General features: G+C 38.4%; 1 protein-coding gene across 2 annotated transcripts in view; it reads left to right on the forward strand.

Annotated features, from left to right (window-relative positions):
* Positions 1-21,141, forward strand: part of ADGRL2 (adhesion G protein-coupled receptor L2) — a 609,194-nt gene that overhangs the window by 232,341 nt on the left and 355,712 nt on the right. For both annotated transcript variants that reach the window (XM_034653754.1, XM_034653755.1), the window contains one exon: positions 4,739-4,844. The gene's annotated coding sequence lies outside the window, so the exon portion shown is untranslated. The remainder of the gene's footprint in view (positions 1-4,738; positions 4,845-21,141) is intronic.

Here is a 21,141-nt window from a genome sequence, read left to right on the forward strand (position 1 = left end):
TATGAAAGCATGGATGAGTGTATATTTAGTAAAACCATACCTCAAACACAAGAAATTCAATGATCTAGGTTTTCATTTCCTACGAATTTTCTAGGTAGTTGATATGATGCTTTTTTTCTCCAGTGGAATTTCTAGTCTTTAAATTCTACCGCTCCTCTAAATCTCTCAGCCTTTCCTTTTTTCTCTCCTTATTTATTTTTGCCTCTCTATAAATCATAGATAATAATAGTTCCCGCATCATAGCTTGTTAGATTTTAATGACAGCCTCCAAGGACAGGTGTCAGTTAAATGAAACATATAATTAAAATTTGTGCTATTCTAAAATTGGGTTACTTGGCAATACTCCAGTCAGAGACTAACCCCATTCAGATGACAGGCGTTCAGTACTCATCGGGGTTACAGAATGTGTGGCAGATTCCATCAAGGCAAGTCTTTGCTAGGTGCCAAAAATATGATGGAATGCCTAGTATCGCACACCCACATTTCAGGTGTTTCTACCCCATGCCTGAATAAGTGTTCTATGCCGTGGGACTTTGGTAACCCGTGCTCTTCTTCTTGATTAACTCAACATTAGGGTGAAGGCTATATATGTTTTACCAAGCAATTAATTTAGGTACAGGGTTACACTTATTACATATGCAATCACCATACTTAGGCAGTAAGTATGATATTTTAAAGTTCTTTAACCTCCAGTACTTGCTCACTAAGAAATAAGGAGGCATGGTCTCAGAATCAGTCCTGCATATACACATCATCTTGTTGGATCCCACGCTTGTCATTTCAGGCATGGTTATCATTTTCCTACAGGGAATATCTTTTGAAGTATCCCAGCTTACGGAAACTTCTGAGACCCTTTTGGCATTTACTCAAAAGTAAGCTCTTTGACTTTGTTACTATCCCTGTTCATTTTGCTCAGGTAATTCTTCAGCCTTTCAATGATTTCTATATCTTTGGGTTTGCCGTTTTTGCCCTGTTGAACCTACCAAGGGAGAAACACGTATTCTCTACCGAGTTGGAAAAGTCATGCTCTTGTCATCTGTAGCCCTCCACTATTGACACCCTGCATGAATCTGTGCCAGGTTCTCATCCTCTTGGCCCCAGTAACCACTGAGATGCATTCCCTTCTACTTTTGGATTCCTGGTCTTCAATCTGTCTGCTACATATGGTCCTCCAACAAGGGTCTCCTCTGCCTATACAGTATCTCAGACAGTATGCCAAAAGACTGGCAGGTCTTCTCAATATTCTCGCCATGCTCCTTGGTGATACACAGGCTGGCAGACACATCAACTGGACTCAGCTCTATTTTGTAGCTGAATCTTGAGTGTCAATGTCTCTTAAGCCTGGGCCTCTGCAAATTAGCAGTCAGACTAGGACAATTTCTTTTCTGCAACGAGGTGCCACTTGCAGGATTATCCTGTTAGGAAATTAGCCCCTTCTCTTTGCTGGTGTATGCAGTTTCCCATTTCAAATCCTTCCCTTCTCCCATAGCTTCAGGCAAAAAATTTTCCAGGGTAAAAAAATTCAAGTTGCCACTGTTCAACCAGAAACACCTTTACTTTTAAATTATTTAAACGTTCAATCTTTCCTGCCTCATTTTGTGTGGGTTTCATGCTAACAAATGCCCTATAGAAAAATCTAGATGTATATTTTATTTGATTTTCTTTTGAATACATCTGGATTTTTTTTTTTTTTAAACCAGCAAGAAAAGGCACAAACCATTAGGAAAGCATTCAGGGTAGATTAATTGCTTATCAAGTTTTCATTCTCTTTTCAAACATTTTGAACCACTTGTTTTACACGAATTCCAAAGGCTGGCACTAGCTTTCACTTCAGGAAATAAATGACACAGGGTATTATATTTTAAGGACCATTAAAACCTTGAAATTGCACTGTGACTTAAAAAACAACAAGTTATTTAGCCTGGATAGCTTTGTAATGGTTATACAATGGGGAAATTCATTGTTAAATGACCCTCCCACTCTAACTTCACATATACTGCTTGGCAGGAAGAGGAAGGAGAAAGGAGGCTAGCATCTGGGTACTCAGGGTGTAATGTCAATGGTGTAGGAACATTATGGGTCTGCGTGCCAAGTGGCTCAGAGAGAAGGCACCAACCCTTTCTCAGAATCGTGCGCTCATCGACCCATGGTCGGTGATCAGAAACTATTTTTGCCCGGATTAATGAGGCTGGTTCATTGCTGTTGCCATAAATCCAAAGCTCTATGCTCTGTTCCAGAAGTTGCTCTTATCTATATGTTAATATGTTGGGGATAAACAGCAGAAAGAAGCTGTAATATTGTTACTGAAACCATTCTAATACAGGATTTTGGAATTATAGTAAGTGGCATTTGAATCTGAAGCTTCGTTTGTCTAATTTATCACCTTTCTAACCTTTTCTTTTACACCTTCATTAGAACATCTAGGAAAGTAATGAAACCTAGCTACCAGATTAAAGGCAGAACATGCCACGTCCTAAAATAATAAGAATGATGACATAAAGAATTCTTTGGAGCAAAATTACAAACCACCACCAACAATAAACAAAAGCAAACCCCACCTGTTTTTATGATGAAAACCAAACTGCATTTGGGTCTATAAAGAAGCAATAATTGCTTAACTAACCAAAGTGATACAGTTCATTATTTTTCTATTGCACATTTATGTAGTTTTCCCCCCTGAAGCACACATACAATTTGGGTGTGTGTTTTTTTTAATATGATTTACATATGGCACTTGAGGAGAGATGTTTTAGAAAACCATAAAGTGTTCTTCCTTGTAAAAGCAATGTCCTTTCTTGTTAATGCCAAGGATGCTTTTCCCCAAGCTCTCATTCCCTGCTCAAGATAGTGTAGCCACTAATGAGGAAAACACCGCAAGCACCTCAGTTGAATGTTTTCCTTTGTTTATCTACAGGGAGTTCATTCTGCAATGGGAAGAATCCCTTAGTATCAATGGGTCTGAAAGTGCTCAAAATCTGCCAAAAGGAAAGTTATAAAGCTTTGTGTACCTGCAGTTTAAATTAATCTAAAGCAATGGAAAGGAACTCTATCATCCCAAAGAACATCAACCACATTGTTTCCATTGTCTCCATTTATAAAATACATTCCTTCTTATTTACTTACATAGGTCCCGTTTTCAGCTATGGGGTCACTGGCTGGCAATATTAGAAGATGTGCATCTAAAATGACAAACTCCGTTACTGGCACTTGCCACTTATTAAAGGGGTATGATGTTTTTCAGTCTATTTGGGGTTTCCAGAGTAGTTCCAGTTACTGGCAATCAGTCCTTAGAAAACAACTCTATCCCAATAATAATGAGCACCTTCAGACGGATTTTTTAAAAAGATGGCATTAATTCAGAATATAAATTAAGAGAATACATTTGATGGCGAAAAAGTACAAACCTACCCGCACATTTTGGTTTCATGTATAAAATATAAATAGCAAATGAACTCTCCCTTGTGCCCTCAGAGAGAGCTGCAGCTTTTTTTCCTTCTGAAGGGTGTTCAAAATATGTTATTTTAAACATAATAATCCATAAATAAAATAGGGTGCTTGCCAAAATTATTTTTTCACCCATATATATAGGGCCTTTAGACACTGTTCTGAACTCTGATTTTCTCCTGAGATACAATTTAAGAGCTTAAAAAATGTCTTTAAAAGACTTCCTATGAAATATGCAGGGTTTCTTTTAATTTGTGTTTCTATATGGCCAAATTGCTCTGTTGTTATAAATACTGTATGTAAAATTACCAGATTTCCTGGCATTCCATTTTTACAGGGGATACTGCATCATTAAGCATTGAAAGAATATAATATAACTATTGGAACTGCTTAACATATTTTGTAACCATAAATTATTATCCAAAAATATTTTTCAAGTAGATAAAAAGAGTTGTCAATTCTGCATAGTGAATGCCTCATAAGGGGCTCGTTTGTGGTTGAAAACTGAATAAAAGCAGTAAATTAAGACCAGACTTAACCATAGAGAAGCTGTAATCCACTGCAGATTTCCTTGGTGAATGAAGTATTGTTATGTGGATTTATCCTCCTTGCTTGTACAGTTAACCAGTCACATCTGGGGCCAAAGTGCTGTCTGTGCTCACAGACAACGTGGGTTCACTAACCCCGAGGAGGTAAGCCCACTCTGGTTTGCATTGTACTGATGGGTGCAAAATAAACTTCACAACCGTTTCACACGGGGGCTGCCTGTGCAGGCAGATAGGATATTGAACCGGGCTATTGTTAAGGAAGAGAGGGCTATCACAAAATGAGCGGGACCTAGGAAAATAGCACGTGACTCTGGGTGTCCCGTTTTCTAATGGAATGGTGTTAGCAGAGGGGGCCAGGATGAAACCAAGGGAAATGTGGGTGTGAACGAAGCATGGGTGCGTCTGGGCTTTCTGAACGCAGGCAGAGCAGAGAACTGATGGTATACATTAAAGAGGCATCACTCATCATAAATATTCAATTTCAAGAATTTAAATAGTTTACAGACAGAGAAGCCCTTGATGATTATTTTATCCAGCATTGTTGATTTTCCTCCGTTGTTGTGGGCAGCCACCATAATTAATGAATAAGACCCTGGAAGTCTTGACAATGAGTCGGTTTAGTCTTCAGTCTGTGTATTTTTCTTTGTGATTACATGCCAATAACATAACTGATTTGCCTTTTTGTAAATTAAACTAGAGGGAGCCAAATAAGTCATATTTCTGCTATTATCATTTTTTTCTTTCAGAGCCCAATGTTTCCCAAGGACATTAACTTTGATTTCTCTGATGAAGGCTTGTGGCTGCCCCTCATGCTTTGCAAAATACTACCAAGTCAGAGCCGAAAAGAAAACCGTAAGTGAATGTTATCTCAAGAACAGTTATTTTTCATTATTTAGGAAAACTTTCCCAGATTTCTCTATAATTCATGTCAATGGCTCACTTCGTAAGAAATGTGGAAAAAGAGAGACAGAGAATACACACAAAAAACCCCACATCTTTTTATGCTGTGGAGGATTGATATTTAAAAATCATAAGATCCCAACATCTTTTTAAAACAGTATTTTATATACAAGGTCAGGTTTGCAAGGAAAAAAAAAAAAGCTTATTCTGGAACAGATGCAAGTACCTGTACCTTACTGTTTAGGTAAAATGTACGTAAAGTATGGACATACTAGCTTTTTCCAGGATTTGAATCCTTCAGATCAAGAAACTTTTTCTCAGAACTTTTCAAAATTGGAATATTGCTTTTCTTAAAGAGGGAAAATATTTAGGCTAATGAAACTTTAACAGATTCAGTAGTTCTACTAAAGTATAAATAGGTTACCTGCTCCAGGAAAGACCACTGGGACTTAGAGTAACATGGATTTCCTTACATTAGTAAAGAGATCCCAGAAAACATTAACTCTTCTAAATATGTGCTAGACTTGATTTGATTTCTGAAGAATAAAGTTTATAATTTCTAGCTCTATTTAATTAAAGAAACCCATGACTTGATTATAGCCATTACATCTTTATCTTAAAATCTCTAACACNGCCCTGCACAAACATCCCTTGGAAGCCAAAGGAAGAAAACTTCAGTAGAAACTGTTATTAGCAGTAAATTACTCTTTGGTGCTTTGGAATTTTATTTTCTAAAATGGTTGACTTGATCAAAAAATAATGATTTATTGTTATACTTTTCCACGGCTTCTGTGTACTGCAACAATTTAATAAAGTAATAGAACTTCCCCTTAAAAGAAAAGGTGCTCATTAGCGTTTGTAATTCCATGTTGTGTGGCACGGTAAGTGTTGTGAAAAGGTTATGGATCTACTCACTGTAACATCAAAAGTGTAAAGGTGATAGGTGAGATTCTCTTTGTTGCAAGTGCTGAGAAATAATCATTTAAAGGTCAGTTGCACTCAAAAAAAAAAAAAAGAACATTTGTTTAATAAGTAACTCATTTTGGGATATGCTGCACTTTTAAAGGTTACAGAGTAGACCAATTTGCCAGTGATGTCAGCAAGAAGTACTATTAAAGTCATTGGTCCTATTAAAACAATCCTTTGTAAAATTCAGATTGTATGCCTTCTCAAATAGCCCAGCACACATCAAAAAAGTGCCTAAACTGTTGATCATGCGGTTTCAAGGGGACGTTGCCTCTGTACTTTACCTTAAGTAGTCATCTCCTCTTAAAAGAAACAAAGGAGTATTAGGAAAATATGTTAGTACACACACACACACACACACACACACACACACACCCATACATTAGATTCATTCTATTTTGCTTCATTCTTTCAGTTTTATTAATTTCTAAGAACATGCTTATATGTCATGAATGATAAGATTTCTCACTGTATCATATACCAATAACCATCTTGCTAAAAACTCTGATATAAATGAAATAACTACGGAGTCAGCTGTATAAGTGAAAAACTATTTCTATCCTTTCCTATTCCAAGAGCAACTTTCCTCCTCACAAAAGACAAAGAGAATTTGGTTTGGCAATAAAATAGGATATTAATCTCATATGGAGACAAAAGAGAAGTAACAATAATTATAATATGGGTAAAATTTGTTTAATACCAGAAGGGTTTGGTTTTTGTTTGTTTGTTTGTTTTTTCCCCTAGAGCTGAACAAAGGTGGTGGTTTATTTAATATAGCTTTCGTACTATTAAAATCTTTGCCTTTAGGGAACTGATGCCCAAGAAATAAAAGTTATTTTGTTGCTTTTGTATATAGCAGCTTCGAAGCAGTGTTTTAGACTGGCAATAATTTTCTCTGGGAGATTAGCTCTTGCCTTGAGATGAGTCTATGAATAAAAAAAACTTCAAGAAAAACCTTTGCAGAAAGCAATCCCTCTGAACACTTGCTTGCTTAAGATTTACTTTTACTTTTTTACTCTTTACATAGGTTGCAAAGCTTCCTATTTGTGACATTTTGTTGGTGGTAAACAGCGTGATCTTCAATTTTTATAAGGAGTTGATTTTTAACATATGCTAAATAAGAAATTAAATTACTGTTTAAAACAATACATTTCCATGTAAACTTCTAAGGTTCGTTATTTAGACCAAAGGAACTAGAAAGTTTGGAACTCTCACCCTATTGTAGAGTAAGAATTGTCTTTATGTACAGAAGACATTTGCAATTAGAAGAAAATACGACACTCTTATTTCTAGCAACTTAGCTAAGAAGCAAGTTATTCTCTTAATTTGCCTTGCTTTTCATTTGAAAGAGAGCAAAATCTATTTCCTGAGCAATTTTGCAGAGCAAAGATATTAATACTTTGGGGTTTAATTGTATCCTGTGTTTAAATACACTGTGGGTGAAACCCCAGACCTCTGCTTAATTGCTGTGAGAAAATAGCCTGATTTCTCTGAGATTAGGCACACGCTTATGTATACTTTGACCCAAGAGTGCCTCCTTCAGAATTAATCTTCTAAGGTAGAGGGATTTGCTTTTATATGTGCAGCAGGGCCATTCGTGACAAACGGGGCCTAATAAACCACCTTCACCCCCCAGACCTTGCTTTTGCTGTCAACGTTTTTCTTCATCTATTCATTTCACACATCTCTTGTCCAGTGGCTTATTAGCAGAACGCTAAACGGGGCAGGAGGAATAATTTTAATGGTGTTTTTAATTAGAGGAATTTCAAATTTAAATAAAATACTTCAGAACTAAAATTGTAAAAAAGAAAAAAAAACCTTTCATTTTTACTAATAAAACATAAAGTGTTCTAAAATAACTCCACTTAGCTAAACACCATAGCCCTGTGAAAAGACAAACAATTCATATTTACTTAAAATTTTGTTCCGCAGCTGTATTTTGTTGGATTCGTCTAATGCATGAAAGCACTTTTTCTTTCCCATCAGCTACATCAGAATTGTTTTTGCAAGATGTAACAGAATGTTCTGGCTTTTAAATATTTATATTAATCAAAGTTAGGGCTGTTTATATTTTTTGGCAATAGGGCTTTTCTTTAAAAGTGATGCACTTCCATTTAACTAAACAAAAGTGTTGAAATGGCCTGTCATATAAACTTCAACTTAGTACAGTTGGTAATAGAAATTTTGAAGACAGGAAGAAAGGGGCACTAGTTTCTAGGCTTCAGGTTAAACATGGATTAATAAAATGTGCAACACTGGTAATTTCCGAGATTTTCCTGAGGAAATGTCATTCATTGCCACTTACAAACTACAGAGTTACCTGGTTGAAGGGTTTGCATTCAAGTTTCTTGCTCTGTTTTCTTGGGGCGTTGGTAAGTCAAACCTAAAAACTGGCTAAAAAATGACAAACCACTAAAGCTTGGGGCTTACTAAATCATTCGATTCATAAAAAAAAAAAAAAAGAACCTTCCTTGATATTTTATATATTTCTAAACTATTTTAGTAATGAAAATTACTTCACATTACTTACCTGCAATCTTCTCTATTCGTGAGGATAAATAGCTCAAACTGAGGCATTTTCAGGCCAAATCTCCAACTGTTGTTATTGCTACAAGGTTTGATTGGTTAATACAAAACCGTGTGGTCTATCTTGTAAGGAAATGGAGTCTTTATTAAAGATATCTGAACAGCAAACCAACCTTGATGAAATTCATTCATAATTATATATAATTCTTTTGTAGTTTGGACGATCCCAAATATTTTGGAAGCCTAATAAGACACAGCTTTAAGTTGATTGGTCCAGTGGGGATTTTGTTTTTGTTGTTGTTTTCACTTAGTAGTTCCCTTCTGTGGACAGTCACCCTAAACAGGGAGAATGGGACCAGAGTACTTTGTTCCTAACATGAAAGTTATAAATGCTTTTGTGTTCAGGGAATGGTAAGTACCTATCAAACAAACAGGAAGTTTTATTATGCATTACAGGCAGAAAGGCTAAAGGTCTCCTGTTCGAACTTTTGGCCCTTCCAGAATCCTGATCCTTCATTATTTTGTTTAACTTGATGTAAGTCTTGACCAGTAGCTGACTCTGAGAAAACATTTCCTGACATCATTTTCACAGGTGATAAGGGATTATTATGCTTGCCTTCTCCTTTTGGGATGAGAATGAAAACTCCTACAGTGGTTTCTGGTTATTACTTCATACACGGTCTTTTAATTACCAGGTCAGGCTAATTCACCCATTTGACCTTTAGCACTTCATTTTCAAACATTGGTTAAAATTATCAATGTACACACACACACACACACACACACACATTCACAAGGACACAAACATATTTAAAGGGGCAAAAATGTGCCATAATGGAACAAGAGAGAAGTAGGCTCTTTTTAATTACCTCATTCATAATATAAAGTGGTGGGAGAGGAGCAAAAAAGGTCAGGGTATAATAAATATAAAATTTAAATCTCTAAACTAATTTACTTTTTTTTTATTATACCAGCTAAAGCCAATGAAAGTAAACATCTATTCCATTACGTCACACTATTATGGATTATTATTAATATCTTGTTTCCAATTTTATGCAATTTTGGTATAATCCAAATCTGTGCATTAGCCTGGGTAGGGGGTTTTGCTTGAGGTAATTGACATTACATAGTCCAAAGCACAGAAAGAAGAAAACATATCTATAATCTTTACCCATTCCCAAACAGAGGGGGATAATCAGACCAATTCTTCTATTGTGTGCCCTCCCTCTTCATTCAGTTTCGTTTGAAGTCAGAGGGAGCTGGAGGAGCCAAGGTTGAGAAATGTGGCTGGAGGAAAAGAATGAATATTATCAGGTCAGATTCTTATAACCAGGTTTTATGCCACATTAACCATTGAGTTTCCTATAATGCAGAGGCTTTCATGATCATATTTACTTCTTGTTTATTTCAAGATCACTAATGCAATTTCTAATAATATACTGGGGATTTTCTTAAGTATATTTATTTAAACTTCCTAGGGCTAGATTCACAACCTAGCGCCTCAAAAATACAAAGAAATAATGGTGTTTTTTTTTAAGAAAACTCTGAAAACTTAAAAAGCACCATTTTCTGCTTAAATGGAAATCTAGATGAATCAGAAACACTAGCCAAACAAACTGGCCTCCAGGGTGACTATAGTATAAAGAAGTTAAGAAGTAGGTGGGGGGTTATCCTGGTAAAGCAGTTTTCTCTCAGTTTTCCTTTGCTTGCTACCACCTTCAAGGAGAGATCAAATATAGGATTACATGTATGTCACCGAGCTAAATTTCAGGCTTTTTCCTGCCCCTTAGAAGTGTATTTCTTAGCCCTGTTTGTTACAAATCACGGGGAACATGAACTTGTATGAATGTATAGCAGGTAAAGTTACATTAACTCGTGCAATAATGGACTAAAGGTGTAGACAGTCGTTTTGTTTAAACGAACAGATAGTTGTCCAAAGACTCTCTTCAGTTTCCAGATCTCCAACAAGAGGAAAATGATCAAAGGCAAGAACGAGAATAGAACTGACCAGAGGTGCCTGGGTGGCTCAGTTGGTTGAGCGTCTGTCTTTGGCTCAGGTCATGATCCCAGAGTCCCCAGGATCGAGCCCTGCATTGGGCTCCCAGCTTAGGGGAGTCTGCTTCTCCCTCTGCCCTTCACCCTGCTCTTGTGCTCTCTCTCTCCTTCAAACAAATGAATAAAATCTTAAAACAAAACAAAACAAGACAACTAACCAGCCTGTCAGGTTGAGGAGCTACCTAAGAACCAGCAAAGTTCTTCATATATATATATATATATAAAGAGAACTACGCTAAGCAACGTGATCATTAGTACAGATACAGAAACAAATTCCATGGCCCTTGAAGAATTTTAATTTATGTAGGGGAGAAATAAACAATCACAAAAAAATTGTGATGTTAATAAACAATCAGAAAAAATCGGACAAGCATCATAACACAGGTGAGTACTTGATGCTATAAGAGCACAAAGAAAGGAGTTATTAATTCTTGGGATTTGGGAAGAAGTTTAGAGTTGGTCAATAACAGCTTCACAGAAAAGTTGATAAATAATCTGTGTCTTAAAGTATAAGCAGGTATTCACAAGCAGAAGAGGAAAGAGGAGCCGTCCCAGGCAGAAGGAATAGCATGGCTTGAAATCAGAGCATTCCTGATTCAGGGACTGAGACGCTGTGCAGTCTGACTGTAGCACATGGTGTAGGAGGTGTATGGCCCGGGGAAGAGTCTACCACAGTTCAGTACAAAATTGCAGTCCAATAAACAAAGCCTTGTATGTCATGCTAAAGCCTTGAGACTTCATCCAGGAAATAGTATAAAGTCACTAAATGTTTAAAACGTTTAGTCAGAGGAGTGACATGATCGGATTTGCATTTTAAAAGATAGTTTGACATCAGTATAGAAGAAGTCTTAGAGAGTAACAAGAATAGAATAATGGTCATCAGTTAGTAATGCTGAGAATTGAAAATGAGTGAGAGCTTTTGCTATGTTAATAAATTAAGGAGAGATTTTAGGAGGTAATTTTTTTTTTAAATTGGAAACCTCAATCTATATAACTTTTCATGTGCATACTCTCAAGTTTGGGTCAGAACAAAATGGGTGAAGAAAAGATTGTTCCAGTACAGTTAATAGAAGAAGATGGTATCTCAAGTCAGAATTCCTAGAAATTGGGCTTGAGACTGAAATGCTTCTGAAAATGATTTATTAAGGGAGTGTTCTCAGAAGGGGAGCGGGAGAAGCAAAATAGGCAGAAGCACTTAGTCAAGAAGGATGTGGTCTGTGCTGAAAACTAGCGTTTGTTGAGCCTGGTCCCTTGGGGGACTCTGGAACATAAATCGTACCACAGGGTTAACGCCTCTCATTCCCAGGAAGGGTAATTCTCAGCTGAGTTGGCACTGTTCAGCTGAGGGCAAATCTTTGTGAAAAGTACGGCCATGAACTGTTAGCAGCCAAACACAGCCGCTGGTGGGTGGGAAAGACGCCAACAACCACCCCCGCAGTCCATCCCTTACGCTGCTCAGACCCACTTGCTTCTCATGTCAAGCTCGCTTCTTTCAGGCCCAGCTGCATCACGATTCTGGTTAGCCACATTTTCTGGGCTAATGTGTAAGAGAAGAGGTAGCAGAATAAACGACAGCTGCCCCTGCTGCGGTTTGTCCCCAGGCCGTGACATGGTCATGATCTCCCTCCTCCATCACCCTTCTAGGTGCTCCTCTTTAGGGGCTGGTATTTCTGCAGGTCTAAGTAGATTGCCTGGCAAGTAAGCCAAAGGATCAACTCTAAGGTGTCTAAGCCCTGGGCTATCATGCCCTAATCAGGCTGCGGTCGCTGTGCTTGCCCACTACAGTTCAGTAAGATATGGGGATACCAAAATATGTCCCAACAGATACTGGAACGACAAGTGCATTGCGCCTTGCCTCTGATATGTGGCATCACTGCCGCTTCCTCATGATGATCAGGTCAGTTTCTCTGCCAATATAGTAACTTTTTTGTGGTGCCAGCTCGTCTCCTGGCACAAGGAGCCCAAAGTAATCTGGCAATAGTTTTCTGTTTACTGAGACTCTTGCTCTATCTCCTGGTAGGAGTTTCCCTCCACTGGGGCCTATGAGCTCTAGGCTCACAAAACCTAAACTGGCAGAGATGGCTCTCTGGAAGTGATAATGCGTAGGGTCCATTTTATGTCTACCCTTTAATCCCTGGATTCATATATTCTACCTCTTGGGGATAGAGCTTCCTATAATAGCTACCGGTTTAAAGTGTATACAGGAGCGCCTGGGTGGCTCAGTTGGTTAAGCATCTGATTTTGGCTCAGGTCATGATCTCGGGGTCTTGGAATCAAGTTCTGCATTGGCGGGGGGGCTTCCTGCTCAGAAAGAGTCTGCTTGTTCCTCTCCCTCTGCCCGTCCCCCTGCTCATGCTCTCTCTCTGAAATAAATAAAATCTTTAAAATTTTTTTTCTTTATTTATTTGAAAGAGAGACAGAGATAGCAACAGAGAGCACAAGCCAAGGAGGAGAGGGAGAAGCAGACTTCTGCTGAACAGGGAGCCTAACTGGGGGCTCGATCCTAGGACCCTGGGACCATGACCCGAGCCAAAGGCAGACACTTAACTGACTGAGCCACCCAGGTGCCCCTCAAATAAATAAAATCTTTTAAAAAATAAATTGTATACAATCCCCTGAAAGATGGTATCCATCCTCACAGGATATCATCTCTAAGTCGGTGCCTTAGTTGTACCAAAGTATAGTAGGGCCAGTGAACCTTACACTCATATGTCTACTACCATACTTCCTTTGCCATAAAGTGAGTTCCTTGGTCCAATTATAGTGCACACACATGATGTTCTGCAGAATGTCCAGACAGTTCCAGTCCCTTCAGACTATATTTTGACTAAGCTAGAGAATTAACATAACACTAAGACAAGACCATGACTGCTGTTGTTCATCCATATGAATGCAGGCTGCTTCTGATCCTCCTTCTTGATGGGTATTGAAAATAACATATTTGCCAGGACAATAACCACATACCTTATATCCAGTTAATTTGCCCTCGTGCATATATCACATACTGCATGGCAGCTGCAGTTGAAACTACCACTTGGTTAACTTGGCAGCATTTCACTGTCATCTGCCATGATCCATCTAGTTTGTGTATCATCTAGACTGTTGAATTACATGGAGGAATGATGGGGATCCTCACCCCTGCATTCTTTAAATCTATGAGAATGGTACTAATCTGTGCAATTTTCCCCAGGATGTAATCATTGATTTTGATTTACTAACTTGGCAGAGAAGATAGTTTCAAGGACTTCCACATGGCTTTTGCTAATGCAATAGCCAATCAAGAAAACAATGGTAGAATTCTACCAATTTCTAATGGATCTATTCAATTACACATTCAAGGACTAGGTAAATGACCACTGGGTGCGCAGGCAGACCCAGCTGACCCACCATGAAATGAATCTGGGGCAGGACTCTATTTACTTCCCAACATTTACATATTCCCACTCTAACAGGGACCCATGAGCGGCTGTAAGTATGAACTCATACCTTGTATCTAATAGTCACAGAAAGGTCTGGGTATCCCTTTTTCCCTAGTGTACAGTTCCTGAGTAAATAGCTCTTGACCTTTGGAGGAAGGACTAGGGAGCTATACTTGTTGGAATGCTGCAGTTCCTTTCACATGAGACCCAGAATTTCCTTCAGTCAGTGGATTCTGGGTCTTAGAATCAGCTCAGGTCTGAAGACAGAGCAAGAGATTAAGAGTTTCATTCAGTTGCCTGACCTCAGCCTTTGGCCAATCTACTTTTTTTTTTTAATCTCTTTTGATTATATATATAGATAATACCCTGGTTGGCTGCCCATCCCTCTTGCCTTATATAAGGTAACCATTTCCATAGGTTTGGAATAACTTCCACCCCCACCCACAGGACAGCCATCCCAGCCTTGCTTCCCTTTGTGATGATTGTACCTACTTTGTTTCTGACAATTCAGTGTTGCCCTGTAATCTCTGGTAATCTGGAATGTACCATCCCCATTGCTATTCTGTAGACTCCAGTCCTGTAACAGCATCTCCAACTATCCCTGGCCTAAAAAGAACTATGTTTTTCCAGTGTTGGAATCCTCTTCATCAACAGATTCCTCACCATGCTAATAAACAGACTGTCCTGCAAGCCCTCGTGAGGAACATAGTCAAATATGGATTTTTCAGTCTTATTTAATGGACCCATTTTTCATGTCTATTTCCTATCTGCTTTTTCCTTCTTCTACAATCTATTACTAGAGCACTGGGATCTCTAATTCATTTCATGTGAACCATCGCTTTTTCCATGCAACCAAGAGCTATCCCAGTTTATATTAGACATATCATCGAGGGCCTTACCAGGGTGTTAAATTCAGTGCATTGACAGAGTGAGCCCATATCAGCGAACAGTCCATATTGCTTTATATTCTGCCCACCTTGATCCAGATCCCTCAAGGTCCACTCCCAGGCAGACGTGTCAGCCAACACCTGGTACTCCCTTGGTACATAGCTCATCTCCTCCCTTAGTAGGCCATCACTATCCTAGTCGAAATATGCTGAGATACAACCCAAATTATCAGTCTGACTATTGTGATGGAAAGTCCAGAGAGATCCTGAAGATTGTCTTGTAAGGAACCTGCCTCGTCTGAGACTTTATAGTCTTCAAAACAGAGGATCTCTTTTCCAGCAAGAGAGGAGGGGCTTACTAGCCACTGCTGCCAACCAAAAGTGTTCAGGAGAACATACAGAGTTAAGGTTCTCAACTCCCCAAATACCCTTATCCCAAACTTCAAGATGTTACTCCTTTTCTTTCAGGGCTCTGACTTTGGCCTAAGAGAATTAAGCATTTTTTATTTTTAAGTTCTGCCACTTTTACAATTATGATGTGAGTCTGATCTTCAAATGTGTCTGCCCTCTAGCTACAAGAGATGAGTGTCTCTTTAAATGCTTCTAATGAATCTTTCTGACTCTCACAGTTTGCTTTAAATTCTGAATAATAGATCTGAGCCTATGTGGCAGATAGACTCTTAGATGGCTCCCAATGAGCCCTGCCTCCTAGCATTTATATCATTGTATAATCTACTCCCTTGAGTATGGGCTGGCCTTTAACCAACAGAATATGGCATAGGTGATGGGATGTCACTTCCATGATTATGCTACATCAGATTGTCACTTCCTTCTTGCTAGCAGAATCCTTCTCTTGCCGGCTTTGATGAATTAATCTGACATACTAGAGAGGCCCATGCGACCAGGAATCTGAAATACTAGAGAGGCCCATGCGACCAGGAACTAAGGATGGCCTTCAGCCAACAGCTCACAAGAAACTGAATCCTGTCAATAATCACAGGAGCTTCTAATTGGATGCCTTCCCTGTCAAGTCTTCAGGTGAGACAGTACCCAAAATGACACATTCATTGCAGCCTTTTAAAAGACCCTATAGCAGAGGACCAAGTAAGCCATCCCTCAGCTCCTGACCGATAGAAACAGAGAAATAATAAGTGTGTATTGTTTTAAGCTGCTAAATTTGTAATCATTTGTTACACAGGAGTAGTAACTAATAGAGCATGTCCTTTTCTCTCTTCAATGCATCAACGATACTAACAGTTACCCAAATCCACAGTGCTCATAGTTTCATTTTCTTTATATCCCTCAAAACCAAAGACGTTAATCTAGCTACAGCATCCCCTTCTACCTGTATCTCTATCCAATTTACCACCATGAGTGAAGATTTTAGCCTGGAGTCAGTAACTTAGAGGACTCATCGCCATCTACCTCCAGGATCCCATCTTAGACTCTGCCTCCGGGGACCACTTCTAGTACAATCCATCTTGGTTTGGGTTCTCTCAAGTAGAATCTAAGAAAAAGATCCTTATAAAAATGATTTATTGAGGCAGTGCTTTTAGGAGAAGTTGATGAAAGAAGCCAGAGGAGGGCAAGGGCAGAAGCTAAGCAAGGATGTTGTATTCAGCTGAAAATTGTGAGAGCCTTGTCCTACAGGAAGCTCCAGAGCACCAGAATTCAACCCACTCTTCAATCCACCTTTTATATATCAGTTAATCATGGCTGCTGGCTGCCCCCACGGGGGAACATTCCAAGCAAGGCAGCTTCCCTTCTCAGAAAATAAAGGCAGTTGGGAGCTTTTAGTAACCACCCCTCACAGCAGCTGGAGAATGGGTACTTCTCTATTCCTCCCCTGGGGCAAACTTTACCCCAATTAAACTCTTCTTAATAGCTTGGAAATATTTTTCATTAATTTCTAAAAGATGGAAATGAGGTGGTTAAAATACAAAGAATATTAACGATGCTTAAAAGGATGTAAAAACATTTCTGTTAGTTTTTGTTATATATTTTATAGTGCTGATTATCACTTTCCTTGGCCTTCTGTCATACTACAACCAACATAGTCAAAGTGGATAGAATTGAAATGACAGTTTGGGGAGCAATTAAGGAAAGCATGGGTAGTACCAAGATGCAAAACAAATAGCTCCAAGTTCTCATTTCATCTGGTGTTCACTATCACATAGTATAACAGCAATCACCACAGAGACCAGCTGCTTCATTTCTCTCCCACTCCATCCCATACTAGCTGTGTGAACTTGAGCAAGTTACCTAAACTTTTGTGCCTCCATTTCCCATCTGTAAAATGGTGCTAATATCACTACCTAGCACCTATGGCTACTGTAGGGGAAAAAATGAATTAATACATGGACTGTTTACAACAGTACTTGGTATGTAGTACACCCTCAGTGAATGTTCATTTCATTATTGTTGTTGTTGCTGTTACATTTACTGTGACCATTAACTTGTACCTACTGTTATATTTAAGTAACTTTTTTAGCATACCCTTAATTACGCTCTGTGTTATGGTCCCTATTTCTTAGTCCTGCACTTCAGAATGCTAGAAGAGAGAATGAGATTAGTCTGCTCTCAAGCAAAACTCCCAAGTCTCCTTTCTGAACCCCAAGGGAAATTCTGCAAAAAGCCGTATTCTTGAGTCTCTTCTGTAGAGAAAGAGTTGGAAGTGGAGGTACAGCCAGGCTTCTAAGTGAAAACCAAGAAAAAATTTTGTCTCTATCCACACCTGAGATAATTATCCTTTAGTAATAAATCTTCAAGAGCCTCCAATTTTGGTAAGGTAGAATTATGCCTTAATTTTCTGATCCTCATTGTCTGTCTAGCATTTGTACTTCTTTTCGTCCTTATAAATCACTACCTCTCTTCATCTTCATAAATCAATGCTCAATAAACAAGAAAATAGGAACCAAGCAACCAAGGAGATTTGGAAGAAAGATCACAATTATTTGACGAGTGAAACATCTGGAAAGGGATCATGGCCTCATTATCTTTCAAAAATAGTTAATGAATCTCTTCTTTTATTTCACTGAAGAATTCTAAGTGGAAGTGCTTCATCAAACATTAACTAAGAAAATGTATGCCAATGCTTTGGATAAGTCAAGTTGTCATTCTGCTCCATAAATATTTATTCTGCAGATGGTTTTTAAACCAACCAGTTTCCTCTTTATAAGGAAAAGTTAAGTTGGTATATTTGTTTTAGATTATATTACAGAACTTTTCAACAGTTGGGATTTTGAAAAATATTTATTCAATTCTTTCTCCTATTTGAAATTAGTGGCTTGCATTGAACAAATCATAAGGTAGTAGGAATTCTCTAACTTAGCAGGTGAAAGATTAGTCTCACCTATTACAAATCTCACTGTTTCCTTGGCAATGTAAAAATCTGTTTTAAAAAATTAGAGATCTTTTGAAATCCTGCCCTTCAGAAAGAAAATATTTAAAATCAATAACCCATCGGACAGCAAACAGCCTTTGAAAGATAATTAAACTAAAGAACTAGGGGCGCCTGGGTGGCTCAGACGTTAAGCATCTGCCTTCAGCTCAGGGCGTTGATCCGGGTGTTCTGGGATAGAGCCCCGCATCAGGTTCCTCTGCTGGGAGCCTGCTTCTTCCTCTTCCACTCGCCCTGCTTGTGCTCCCTCTCTCACTGGCTGTCTCTCTGTCAACTAAATAACTAAATAAGATAAAATAAAATAAAATAAAATAAATAAAATAAAATAAAATAAAATAAAATAAAATAAAAACTAAAGAACTAAATTATTTCAACCTAAATGTGATTATGCCTTTCTGGTTTAAAAACTCATTCTTTTAATAAGGACTTAAGTATAATATAATAACGAACAATTGGTGTCTTGTGAGCCAACAAACATATTAAACATCAACACTCCACATTGTGTCTATTTGATTCAATCACCAAACATTTACTGAGCACCGACTAAATGCCAGGGACTGTGACAGGTGCTAACAATGCAAAAATGAAATCGTGGTTACTGACTTCAGGGAATTCATAGTCTAATGCAGGCGACAGCCACTGCAGCAACTATCTATAACCCACGAGGACAAGTGCTGTACTAGCAGCATCAGCTAAGTAGTATGGGAGCAGGGGAAAAAAGTGACTGCCCAAATGTGGTTTAAAATTGGGAAATGCAATAAGAACTTTTTTTTAAAAAAGATTTTATTTATTTATGTGACAGAGATAGAGACAGCCAGCGAGAGAGGGAACACAAGCAGGGGGAGTGGGAGAGGAAGAAGCAGGCTCACAGCGGAGGAGCCTGATACGGGGCTCGATCCCATAACGCCAGGATCACGCCCTGAGCCGAAGGCAGACACTTAACCACCGTGCCACCCAGGCACCCCTCAATAAGAACTTTTTAAGAGCCAAGGATCAACAAAAAAAGGCAGTGAGTATATGAATGAAGATTAGCAAAAGCCTTCCTGGGAACAAAGAGAGAGGAAAATACTTCACTGTAACCTCCCAGGAAAAGCGCGAGTAAAAACACTTAAAGAGCCACCGGATTGTGAGCACTGTCCCTATTTTAACATCTCAGGAATGTTTTGATGGGAACTAAATTGTGACTCTAATGACCGGCCTCATTCTGTGCAATAGTATCCCTGTAACTATGAATGCACTAAATTTCACTAAAATCATTAACAATGACAAAAGATCATTATTTCAACATGGCAGACGGCCCATGCTACAGTAAACTAGCACTGTGCTGTATTCAGTTCTGGAATACATGTGGTCACAATGGATTGATATCCAAGAAAGTTACAAAAAGTGACATGCTCAGCTCTTCATTCAGTTAATAAAACTCATTTAGTCAACAAGATATAATTGCATGAACCTGTAATATAAATGTATTGCTTTGGCATTTGCTTTCCTATCTTTGTAGGCTGTTAAATATATTACCAACCACTGTTCTTTATCTGACCTATCTTCTCCACCCCTCCTTTTTTTTTTAAAGATTTTATTTATTTATTCGACAGAGATAGAGACAGCCAGCGAGAGAGGGAACACAAGCAGGGGGAGTGGGAGAGGAAGAAGCAGGCTTATAGAGGAGGAGCCTGATGTGGGGCTCGATCCCATAACGCCAGGATCACGCCCTGAGCCGAAGGCAGACGCTTAACCGCTGTGCCACCCAGGCGCCCCTCCCCCCCTTTTGATTCTGGAATGCACAGATTTTATTCTTTTTTCTGGACAGGTTTCTGAGCAAGGTGGTTAAAGGGTATCAAGCGATGAAAACCTCTGGTTTGACAATTTTTTTTTCCTGAAAAATTTCCCACGCATTTTATTTGGGAGGTAACACACAGGTTGAATAGTCTTTAATTCTCTGCCTCAATGGTCAACTTGCCTTTTGGTTGATAAGAGGCCACTGCTATGTAAAACTGAAGCTTCTTGAACTCTTCCCTCTGTGTCTGGTTTTGGTCAATAAGATTTTTTTTTAATCTTTTTGAATATTTGAATAACATAATTAACTTTTAAAAGCTCTCTACAAAATAAAGGTTTAAAGACAGTCCCTGCCCTGTGAATTTATAACATAATGAAAAGGCACCTTCCAAACAAAGAAAAGATGGAAAGATATTCTTCGCTACAAAAGTAAGTGACAATAGGGAAAGCCAGTTGTCTCTTTTTTAATCCTTTGTCTTTGACATCTGTCATTTTGGGGAGAGGGTTATGTGGGTGTTGGGTGGTATTACAGTAGTAGTTGAAAAGTTCTCTTCACCTTGTGGTGCTAATTCTCTACCCTTTGTCAATAACTTTCTATCTTACATTATTATTTTCAGATATTTTTCTCTTTAGCTCACAGCTAAAGAATTATATTTGCAAATATTTTACACACCTGAATTAAAGTTTGAGAAACACAATAGCAACAGCAATAACGACTAAAATGTATGAATTTATTTAGTGTTGCACAATTTTCAAAGCAATATATATATATATATATATATATATATATAAAATCTTATTTGATCCTCATTGATAGCTGTGTGGATAGGGAGGACAGGTACTATTGTTTTCATTTTCACGTGAGTAACTTAAATACTTTGATTGGGTTCCCCTAGAAGCTTATTCTAACACAAGGATTCAAGGGCAGGTACAGTAATCCCCCCTTATCTGAGGAGGATACCTTCCAAGAACCCCAGCGGTTGCCCGAAACCACGGTAGTACCGAACCATATGTAGACTGTTTTCTTCTATACAACATACCTATGATAAAGTTTAATTTATAAATTAGGCACAGCAAGAGATTAACAACAATAACTGATAATGAAATGGAACAGTTGTAACAAGATACTGTAATGAAGGTTATGTGAATGTTGTCTCTCCCTTTCAAAATACTGTATTGTACTCACCCTTCTTCTTGTGAGGATGTGAGATTAAATACCT

The sequence above is a fragment of the Ailuropoda melanoleuca genome, chromosome 2 (genome assembly GCF_002007445.2).
Source record: "Ailuropoda melanoleuca isolate Jingjing chromosome 2, ASM200744v2, whole genome shotgun sequence".
Taxonomy (NCBI): Eukaryota; Metazoa; Chordata; class Mammalia; order Carnivora; family Ursidae; genus Ailuropoda; species Ailuropoda melanoleuca.